At 51.6% G+C, this 10537-nt stretch overlaps 1 non-coding gene across 1 annotated transcript; it reads right to left on the bottom strand.

Moving 5' to 3' along the window:
- Nucleotides 1–1119: 1119 nt before the first annotated feature.
- Nucleotides 1120–1193, bottom strand: Trnaa-ggc. Its single transcript has one exon. It is a non-coding gene; the product is annotated as a tRNA-Ala (tRNA).
- Between the last annotated feature and the right edge of the window lie 9344 nt (nt 1194–10537).

Below are 10537 nucleotides of genomic sequence, written 5' to 3'. Positions count from 1 at the left end.
CGGTCGCGCAAATAATATAGGCGCATATTAATTGATCAAAGCGCCCGTCGCTTCCGCGCTCTCTCTCGCTGAAAATTCGTTCGCGATAAACGGAGACGAGTCGGCGGTTCTCTCCAATTTTTTTCCCCCGCCTCCTCGCCGCGGTATTGCCGCTCGTTGCGCGACGTTTACGGTAAGACGGGGGACGGTTTTTCATCCTTCCCGGGGACGGACGCTGCGCCGGGGGTTCATTCTTGAGATCCGAGTTTGCCGCATAATTTTATCGTCGTCGTTTTGCGCCATCGCCTCGCGTCCGCGCGTTAAAAAATCCTTGCGGCGTAGCCGGCCATAATGGCGGTTATTAAGAATAATGACTGTCGAGAGCGGAAGAGTAGAGACTGCCACGTGGATACATATTCATGAGAGTAAGTGAATCGCCCAATATCTTACGGTAGTCTCCAGCTATCGCGCCCGGGAGCGGATACAAATGCCGTTTCGATAATCGACCAACCGCGCTAACTATGCGCGCCTTAATCATTAGGCCCTCCCCCTCCCCTCCTGCCCCCCCCTCGCAGTGAACCTACATTGTAATTTATGTCCTCTGGATGCGTGTATAGCGGGATGCCTCGTAGCAATTTAGAGACATCGGCGTTCGCGATGTGCGACGAGGAATCCGCCTCGAAATTCTTAAACGCATTTTTCTTCTAAATTCCCGGGACGTTCATTGCGATTTTAATATCTCCGTAAATCATGTCTTTATTACTTTACAGCCCACCCCCGCCTACGCCCCAGTGAATAAATATGGCCGGCCGCGCCGTTCGACGGTTATTATGTATTTCGTTGTGATTAAATAAAAAAAACCGCGGTCGTGCGCCGTTGCGACATCGCTTTCGGAAATTTAATCGACCTATTTAGTACTTGAAAATTAATTATGCAATACGTTTTATTTTACGCGACGCTCGGGCATTTTTGTCGGAGTAATAATTTTCTTAAATCGCATTGTCCGCCAGACTTGACTTTATATTTATACAGATTTACAACGTGTTATTTATCCATAGTAATAAACAGGGGCGTGTATCTTCGGGGAGGTAGGCACTAAGACGCCACTTATTAATTTTCGGCGAGAAAAATAACGGGCTAGGACTAGACCGGGGATTCGAACCTGGGACCTTCCGCTTGCCGGGCGAACGCTCTTCCGACTGAGCTATCCAGGCCCACGCTCGAAATCCTTCTCGGTTACCCACTGTATTTTATTGAATAAAGTAGGAATAATAATCAAGCTTTTCAGTCGACATTAGCCGGCCAGCGTTTTAACACAGAAAATTTATTCCGAAAAATATTACCTCAGCCAGGGTTTGAACCTAGACTTCCCTACTACTCTAGGCGGGCGTCTCACTAATTCGACCACTGAGGCAAAAGTAGGAATAGCACCTAGCAGCGCGACTCCAGAGCGATGCGTGGTATCTCATTCAGTGGTTTGGTGGACCATCGTATAGCTGCAGAGTGGCCACGTCCCCCGAAGACCCCTCTAGTAAATAAACAAATGATTTATATACGCGAATATTTCGCCAGGTTTTGCTCTCGCCACGTTGACTCCTTAAAACGTCAACCCGGTGTCTAGATAAGTCTGGGATAAGCGACGCACGTTTTCAACAGCCTCGATCACTCATTGTTCCCTCGGACGAGGCGCAAGGGGTGCACTGAATATTAATTATATTAATTTGCGAAACTCGATCGTGCGCATTACTACAATTATTGAACACTCGGAATAAGATACTCTGTTTTGTCATACCGCGGTATTCAATGATTGAAACGTGTTCTATATGATGATGTATGATCGTTTACCGCGCCGGCAAACAAACATTATTATTAAGCGAATAGAATGGCACGACTGGTAAAACTGGAATATTGATCTTCATTAAATCATCCCTTGCCCCAACAAGTACATATTGCGATCGCAAAATGTTTAATTACGTGCCCGAGCAAATGGAAAGTCGCGTTAGCAAATCCGCGCGCTTAAAGCTGCAAATGAAACAATCGAATCCTTCCAGTTTCACGCGCGATTTAACGAGAAATCTTTAATTCGCCATTGATTCCCGACACTCCCTACCCCCCCCCCTCCCCCTCCTCTCTCTCTCTCTCTCTTCGAGACGCGTCGATCGCGTCGCCGCGCCGTCGAAATCTACCGTTGCGTCTCGTCCGCGACGGGTCCCTATATATTTACTTCCGGAAATCATATTACGCGCCCCGCCTGCCCCGAGCCGAGTCGCCGGAGTAACGAATGGCAGTAATATCGCGGCGCGATAATGAATTCTTAGGAGGCGCGACATGAAAGAGCGGCGCGTGTCGTTGCGAACGCGCGAATAAATCGCGACGCAAACGGCGCGGGAGATACGCTCCGGGGGATGCGCGAGCGCGCGGGGGAGGAAATCGCGCGCTTCCTTCCACTCGATTAACTTTCCCAATGATCCTGATTGGATCTACCGCCAAGTCGGAAGGAATCAATTACCCCTGCGGATTCCCGGATCCCCTCCTCTCTACCCGAGCGGGACTCGGCGAAGACGAATCGGCAACGTATCCCGAGCGTATAAACCCGGGGGGGACGGGGCTCTCTTTTTAGTCGGGGAGAGAGATATCCCGAGTAATTTTAATATATTATTCAAGGAAGAAAAAAGGATAACGCACAATCGCGGCCGCCCTGGTTTTCTCTCCCCCCCCCCCCTCCAGCGCCTCGCTCCGCTCGATTCTTCAATGTTCCGCGGTAAGTTACGGTATGAGTTTCCCTCCGCGACGCGGATGTGAACGTACGATATGGATCTCGATGCGGATATCTTCCCGGGAAGGTTTCCCGAGCATTTCTTCATAAAGTTCCGTGACAGACATTTTATGCGGAATGGGACATACGGTAACTTGTCTGCGTACGCGGGAAACTTCATGATCCGCAAGTTCCACAACTGACATATATCCCGGCATCGCGGCAAACCGCCAAGTTGGAGCAAATGTTTGTACGCTTCTCGCGGAATTTCGCGAAACGCGGACTGGCTTATTATTATTCGAAAACGGTATAACTTGAGAGCCGAGCGATCCCGCCGCTCGTAGCGCGCGCGCGCGCGACTCGCCGAGGGAATCGGCCTAGTGGAGTGGACGATTAAGATCTCGAGGAGCTCGTAAACCCACGCAGGTTTATTGTTTTCCCAACCCCCTCCTTCTCCCGCTCTCCTGCCCGCTCTCTCTCTCTCTCTCTCTCTCTCTCACACACACACACACTTTTTCATGTCGTGGGATTTACGCATCCGCCTTTTATTTATTCACGCTTTAATTACCACCCTGGTCTTCATCCTTGGGCGGAAAGGAAAGCAAAGGGGAAAGATGGAAGGGGTAGAGCGGCGAAGGTCCGGACGGAGGGTCGGGCACCGCGTATTAAACGAGAAACTTGGAGGGGGGGAAGGGGTGGCGTGTCGAGATTAATGGGACCTGGTTAACGTCGCGCTGGTGTACGCCAGGTGAGAAATTTGCGTTATTCGTATATGACTGGGGAAAAATGAGAGGGGGGAAGGAGCGGTAGGCCGGGGTAGTTTTATTTCAATGTTCCGCGGAGAGAGACCGAGATACGAACCGCGGTTACGTTTGTTAGCTTCCCTCCGGGAGGGGAGAGGGGGAGTTAACGCGAGGCATTAACAACGCAAAGAACATTTACCGGAGACGATGATTAATGTCCCTGAAAAAAAAGGAGGGCCTGAAATAAACGCGACGGCGAACATTAACACGTTATTCGGTTCGTTCTTTTCTCGCGCTCCGGGGGGTTTTTTTTTCTTCTTCTTCTTTAAAGTGACATTATTGTACACGTATTCCCCCTTTATGGCGGGACTTTTATGGTGAAATACTTGACGCGATTCCGTTCCTCTTTACGGGCGCGATAGCACGGCGCTCTCGGCCGTAAGTTGCTCTGAGAAATTCGAGCGGCTCGCGCCGCCTTACTCGAAAATTTTATTGTTCGACGAGATTGCTCGTCCGCTAGCCCGCGCTCGTAATTTCGGGGGGATTTCTCGCGCCTGTCTCAATAAATCTCGCGATTCGCCCTCCTTCGTTCCTATGCCGCCTCCCGGGCAATTCGTTTGAATCCTGGAAGCTCTCCAATCGGGGTATTCGGCGAAACGTCTTAATATCGCTAATGAACCCTCGCGGGTTCTCCGGAGAGGGAGAGGAAAAAAAAAAGAGCGAGTATATCGCTAAATGCTCCTTCGGCGTTTGTTCTAAATACGAATTGCATCGTAAAAGTTTTATCGTTTGAAAATTCACCCTGAGAGCGCCGTCCAAAGAGATTCTAATTTTCATTATAAATGCTACTTTAATTTTCCCGACGACTTTTTCACTCGGCTCGCGAGCTGGCTCGATACTTTGGAACTATACAAATTGGAGTAACTTAAAGGTAAAAGTTTAATGCCAATTTTATTATTGTTCGAAATAAGTGGGGAGCGAGATTGTGAAAATTTGCGGGCGAATTCGTAACAGCCTCTCGCGAAATTATCGCGCACGAAAATATAATTATGTATATTACGGCTTCGCCGACGGGGGGCTTCGCGGCTCTCGCCGGCGCAGAGGCGGCAGAAATTTCACGCTGATCGACGGCACCGCGGGAGTATTTCGGCGGTATCATAGCGGAGCGATTATTGTCGAATGACTTCTTAAAGATTCTCGAGGCGCGGCTCGACCGTTTCGTGAGATTCGTGACGAAGCAGGCAGTGCGGCGCGATACGATCGGAGTCGTGGGGGGATGTTGGGCCGAAGGGGGCAAGGGGCGAGCGGCATTCATCTGGGCAGATAACATCGCTTGTTAAACCCACCCCTGCCTCCGGTGTAGCTAGCACGCTTACCTGGAGGGACGCCATTGCTCCCAACATCGTACTGACATGAGATAGCAACCCCAGTCACTAGCTCATCCACCCCCGTCGCACCTTCCACCTCGCCACCTGCGTTCGCCACCGTCTCGACCACCACCACCACCACCGCCGCCAACACCACCACCGTACACTACCGGTATCACCGGATCGTCGTTACCGTCATCATCACGACCACGCGCCAGCAACGTCGGCCGCTATCACGGATTCACCAATCGAGCAAGCTGCTAGCAGATAACGCGGTTAACTGTCGCGTCTCAATTTCGACAGCGGGTCTTTCATTATGCCGCGGCTCCAGCGGCGTACGTTGATGCGTGCCGTCTGCGCGCTGATTATTGCCGATCTCGTGACGCGACTGCGAGATCTGATTAGCCTCAGCCCCCGCGGCTCTCTGCCCCGCGGAAATTCAGGTCCCGGCGAGCTCTATTTACGCGCTGGTATCTCGCGCGCGGACGAATTGAATGCCGTCCCACGATAGGATCCTGAGAATGTTGCGCGACGATAAAAGTTATTAATCGGGGACGAAACGACGAGGGGCGGGGTGGGGAGGGGAGACAACAGTGTTACAGGCTGGGTACACTCTTGCTGGCGCACTTGGAGATAACCGCGGCTTGAAAATTTATCGTGAAAATTTACGCGCGCGCAACCTCGCGAGAGTTAACCCGCTAACGGCGTCTCATCGGCGGTGCAAAGTGAGTACGACAAAAATAAAGGAGGTAATAATAATAAATCACCTTTATTATGGCTGTATAATGGACGTAAAAAGGATGCTCGCGGTAATGGCTCGCAGGAAAAAGGCATAAGCCGGAGAACTCCGGTCTCGTTCAACGCGGTTCCTAATTAATTATTGCCATAAATAGCTGAAGAAACACAATTAGCGAAGCAGCTCGTGTAGGTGAGAAAAAATTTCATAAAGTGCCTTCTTGCGATGGAGCCTCGCGAAAACTCCCCCCCCCTCCTCCTCGCTCCTTTGTGCTTACAGGTATTATTATGCCGCGCCTGTCCTTTTTTTTATTACTTACGTTACTTAGCTGTTCAACAATTTGCGTCGTTATAACAAACGTGAATACTGATGCGAGAGTTCCTTGTTGAAAAACGACGGAGGCGGGCGATTCCTCTTACGTTGCGGAATTTCCTTCTGAATTGTTAAAGAATAATTCGAATAATCATCTTGCGCAACGCATATTTTGTCCCTTGTAAACTTCTCGAGTGTCGAAGGTGGTAGGTTTATGTTTGGCGAATGTTAGGAAAAAGGTCTTCCCGTGCCGCCCATTCATTATAACGTTTGATTGTGATACATAAACAGTTATATTCCTCACAGAGATTGTTCCAGCTATGGCACCGAAATTCATTTATACAATGTGAATGATTAATATCTAGTCATGAAACCTAAACTTTGCAGAAGGTGTAACATTACTAGAATGTTGCCGCTATAAATTTTGCAGGCTACAATTTTCTAACAAATACAAAAAATAGCAATAAATGTTTGTTGCAACGCCTAGAAATATGCGTTGGTACAGCAAAAAAAAGATTCATTTAAGTTAAGCAAATGAGGTACGTTGAAATCGCGTTTCTTTGAATCTATTACATTCTTATTTCCTTGCACTGAAACACTTGCTAGATTTGAAGAAATAGATATGAATTCTCCTAGAGATTCCAGTCTCGATGAAATAAAATGTTGGTGGTAGGTAAAGAAATCATTTCCTTAAGATTAAACGAAAGTCTGGTGAGGTCAAAATTCAAAGAAAATTTGTTTCATTTCCAAGAAACTGGATGTAAGATATATTTTTGGAGCGCGTCGCTCGCGCTTGGCCGGTAAGAAAAATAAGAAAGGGAGGCGATGTCGCGGGCAGCGAGCGGCAAGAAGGACGGCGGAAATGGGTATCGATAGGCGGGAAGTGGGACCCACCCTCGGTCGCGCTCGAGTGTGGTTGCCCCGAGAAACAATTGTCGCGCCCCTAACGGCGCAGATTTGTCGAACGGCGACGACGGCTCGGCCCTTGGCGCCGGATCGAGAACCGGCAGGGAGCCCTCCGCGTTTCCCGGAGGAGCTGCCGGGATAAAATGTTGGCAAAATAAATAAAGCGTGACTGCGCTTCGTCGCGCCGGGCCTTCGGGGATCCGCGCCTGAAAGGGGTTATCCGGCCGCCTACGCGGGAATCTGCACCTAAAGCGACGCTGAAATTAAATGAGCGGCACAATTCGTAAAAGTGCTCGGCTGAAAGAACCCGCGGCGGCGGTAATCTGCTTTCCGAAGACTTTCGTTATAATAGCCGCGCCCTTTTATCGCGGTCGCGTCCATTTAGCAACGTAGTGCCAGCTCGACTGTAAATTCGCTTTAAACTTTCGGCCATTTGCGGCTCGCTTAAACAGCAATAGTTGGTACACGGAAGATAATCCAAAATAATAACGTTAATAAATAATAGCGAAACGGGGCGGGTGAGGGATGGGGGGGGGGGGAAGAAATAATAAGTAACAGCCACGCAATAGGATACTAAATAATAGCTGCGGTGATGCAAATTCAGATTTACCAAGCGCGTATCGTCGCGGAAAAAGAAACTGCGAGGAAGGACAAAATGTTCCGGCGGTATTTAGAATTCATTGGTTTATCGTTCGCGCGCCGATACGCGCGACTCGCCGACTTGAGCCTCGCGGTATCCTCCGAGAGCATTCCACCGTAACTAAACCCAGCATCCGAGTATACTGGCACCTGGTTGGTAATCGCGCGAATCGGCCCCGATCGGCTGAATTCCACTTTTCGGAAAGTAGGGCGGAATAACCGGCGGGGGTGGAAATCATTCCGATGCGGCCGGAATCCCGCGGTACGGCGACGCGAGAAGGGAGGGGGTGGGGGGCATTAATGCGCGAAACCAACGCGGCATCCCACATATTTACTCGAGCGGAATCGCGCGTTTCTTCCTCCCTTTTTTTTTGTTTTCCATTTGTCTTCGCCGGCACTGCGAAATTGTAGCTTAATGCCGGCTCGCGGAGGCGCGGGTGCACGGATTGGAAGTTTCCTACCCCGTGGGTGTGTCCCGCGGGAGAGAAAAGAAGAAAGAGAACAAAACCAGGGGAGGGGGGGTTGGGCGGAGGGGAGGGAATTATACGGGAGGACAGGGAGACACGGCGTGGCCGGTCTCGCACATGTGCGCGCCTACGCGGGACCGGAAGCGGATACGGGCCGGGACGGACGGGGCGACGGCCACGGCGGGGTTGAAGCGGCGGAGAACGGGTACCTAGAGGGGAGTCGGGGGAGGGGCGGAACCACCGCGCATAAATCCTCCGCTTGACGAGCGCCGTTGTTTTTGCGATTTACGAAGCGCGACAATATTTGCACGTTCGCTCCGCGCGATCGGTATCACCGGTCGTCCGGTGCGACGCGGCGCGGCGCGAGAGAAGAATAGGAGGCTGGCGATAATTATTCAAGGAATTCAGCGAACCCGGCACTTGGTGACGTGCACCCCCGGCACGGAGAGGCGAAACGTTTCGTGATTCATAGCTGGAATTCGCGGTGACGCCGGCGTGTCTCTTATAAATTCGCCCCCGACATCAGTTCGACGCGAGCCACGAGCGAAGGGGGTGACTTGTTTTAAATGCGATTTTTTTTAATCCCTCGACCAGCTAATTAAAGTCCTGAAAATTCTGAATGCACACCTTTCGCCAAATTGCCGTAGCGATATCCCCGGTCGCCTCCGTCGCGGAGGCGTCTCGCGCGCGAAGAAAAGCCAAGCAGCTCGCAGTGGTTTTTATCGCCGCGAGTTAGCAGCACGAGAGCAATTTCTTTCACCTCCGCGCGCGGGCCGTTTAATTAGTCCAATTATGACTAATAACCGCACCGCCGGAAAGGCCGCGCCGGGGGGTACATATATGCACGTCCAATAAAACGTCAGCAGTCCATAAAATTGACTGGCGCGAGATTTTGTGTATTTTTCACCGTGCAGCGCGTGCGGTTTTGCAGCTATAATCCGCGTTATCGTCAAAGTTTCATCGAACAACGAAAGCCCGTGATTGATAGCGAGTTCAAAGGATTAATAATACTTGCCGGGGGGGAGGGGGGGGGAGATTCAACAGCGAGAGCGAGAGAGAGATCGATACCGAGCGATACCGTTGGTGGATTGCTCAAAATAATTAATTAGACCACTCTCCATCTCGAGACGAGGCACAAATATCTAAAGGGCGCCGTCAAGATATTTAAGGGATATCCCATTTTCCGCGTTTGCACTACACGTTTCTTTTCGACAATGTTATCTCCACCCGTTTGGCCGCGATCTCTGTTCGCTCCCCCCAGCCCCGCGTTAAATAGTTAATTTGGAGATTGGGTTTTGCCGGGGGTTGTCGCGTCGCTGCAAAGCGAGCCGGGACAAATGTGAGGCCGCGGGAATCCCCGGGCCCGGGCGTATCAAGATCGTCGGCGATCTCGCGTGGAATTGAACCGAGAGCCGTGATACACGATGGTTGAGGGACTGCGCGCCGGCCACCGCTGTCAGAAGCCGCGCGCGCGTTATTGCGAGCTTTCGCGGGGTTTTTCTCTCCCCCCTCCCTCCCCTCCCCTCCCCCGCGCCGTTAAAGAGAAATTTGCCGATCGCTGCGGGCTTTGGCTTATGCGCGTGTGGCGGATTAAAAAAAAAATATGTTTTCCCGCCCGACAAACGAGCGGGCCGGCGAGATTGCAATATCTCGCTGACGCGGGAGGCGATCGCGCTCGCTCGCGGGATTGCTTGCAAATACGCGGACGCGCGCCTCCACTGCGCCTCCCACCCCCCCCTACCCGCCGACGTTATCATTATTATTATCAATTTAAACAGATCCCGGGATCAGTATCGGCATAATTACGTCCGGTAATGACTTGTAGGTTAATTGAGTATCGGCCAGATCGATTTTCGATAATCCGTCAAAGAGGAGCGCCTCTCCTCCCTCCCCCCTCCCCGCCCCCTCGAACTCAGCTCAATATCGTCGCCGGCGTGGCCACTCAAGAGAGCGCAATCAGTTCCCGTATTATCCTGCTTTATTCCATAGCTCACGTTTGCATATATGCAGAATGTTTATTCGCGCACGTGCGCACTACGGCCATTCGTAAGCTGGTAAACGTGATTGCGTCCAAGGCAGTGAATTGGCGGTCCCCGCGCGGGGGTAACGAGGGGTGGCGGGGGCGGGGGGGCTTATTCGCCGAGCGTTGCCGTTTGATGCGGATTATCGAGCGTGCCGCGTAATATCACATTGGCTTTACACCGGCGTCCGCGTCCAGTCTCGGCCCGCCCGGCTCGCTCCTCCGTGATCTTCCGAATTGCGTCACGCCGGGCCATCCGTCCCCCGCCCGACCGACGGCGCTTTGCCCCGCGCGACACTCGAGCGTATACAGGGTGTGTCCTAATACCCGTATGTCCCGTAGATGGCAGATAGACCGGGGCAAACTGAATAGAAAAGTCCTATACTATTTTGCAAAATTCGCAGTAGTTATCGAGAAATTAATTTTAATGTCTGAGCGAATGAAAGCGTAGAAGGCGGCAGGCAACGGTGGGACATCATCTAATAGCGAGAGGTGGAGCGGCGCGCCGAAAAAAGTTATCAAAAAAGCTCGCCGCTCGCTGCGTGACAACTTTTTTTTCGGCGCGCCGCTCCACCTCTCGCTATTAGATGATGCCCCACCGTTGCTTGCCGAG

Source organism: Vollenhovia emeryi, unplaced genomic scaffold (genome assembly GCF_000949405.1).
Source record: "Vollenhovia emeryi isolate VEMERY1.0 unplaced genomic scaffold, V.emery_V1.0 DF939199.1, whole genome shotgun sequence".
Taxonomy (NCBI): Eukaryota; Metazoa; Arthropoda; class Insecta; order Hymenoptera; family Formicidae; genus Vollenhovia; species Vollenhovia emeryi.
This window is presented reverse-complemented; position numbering and strand designations above follow the sequence as displayed.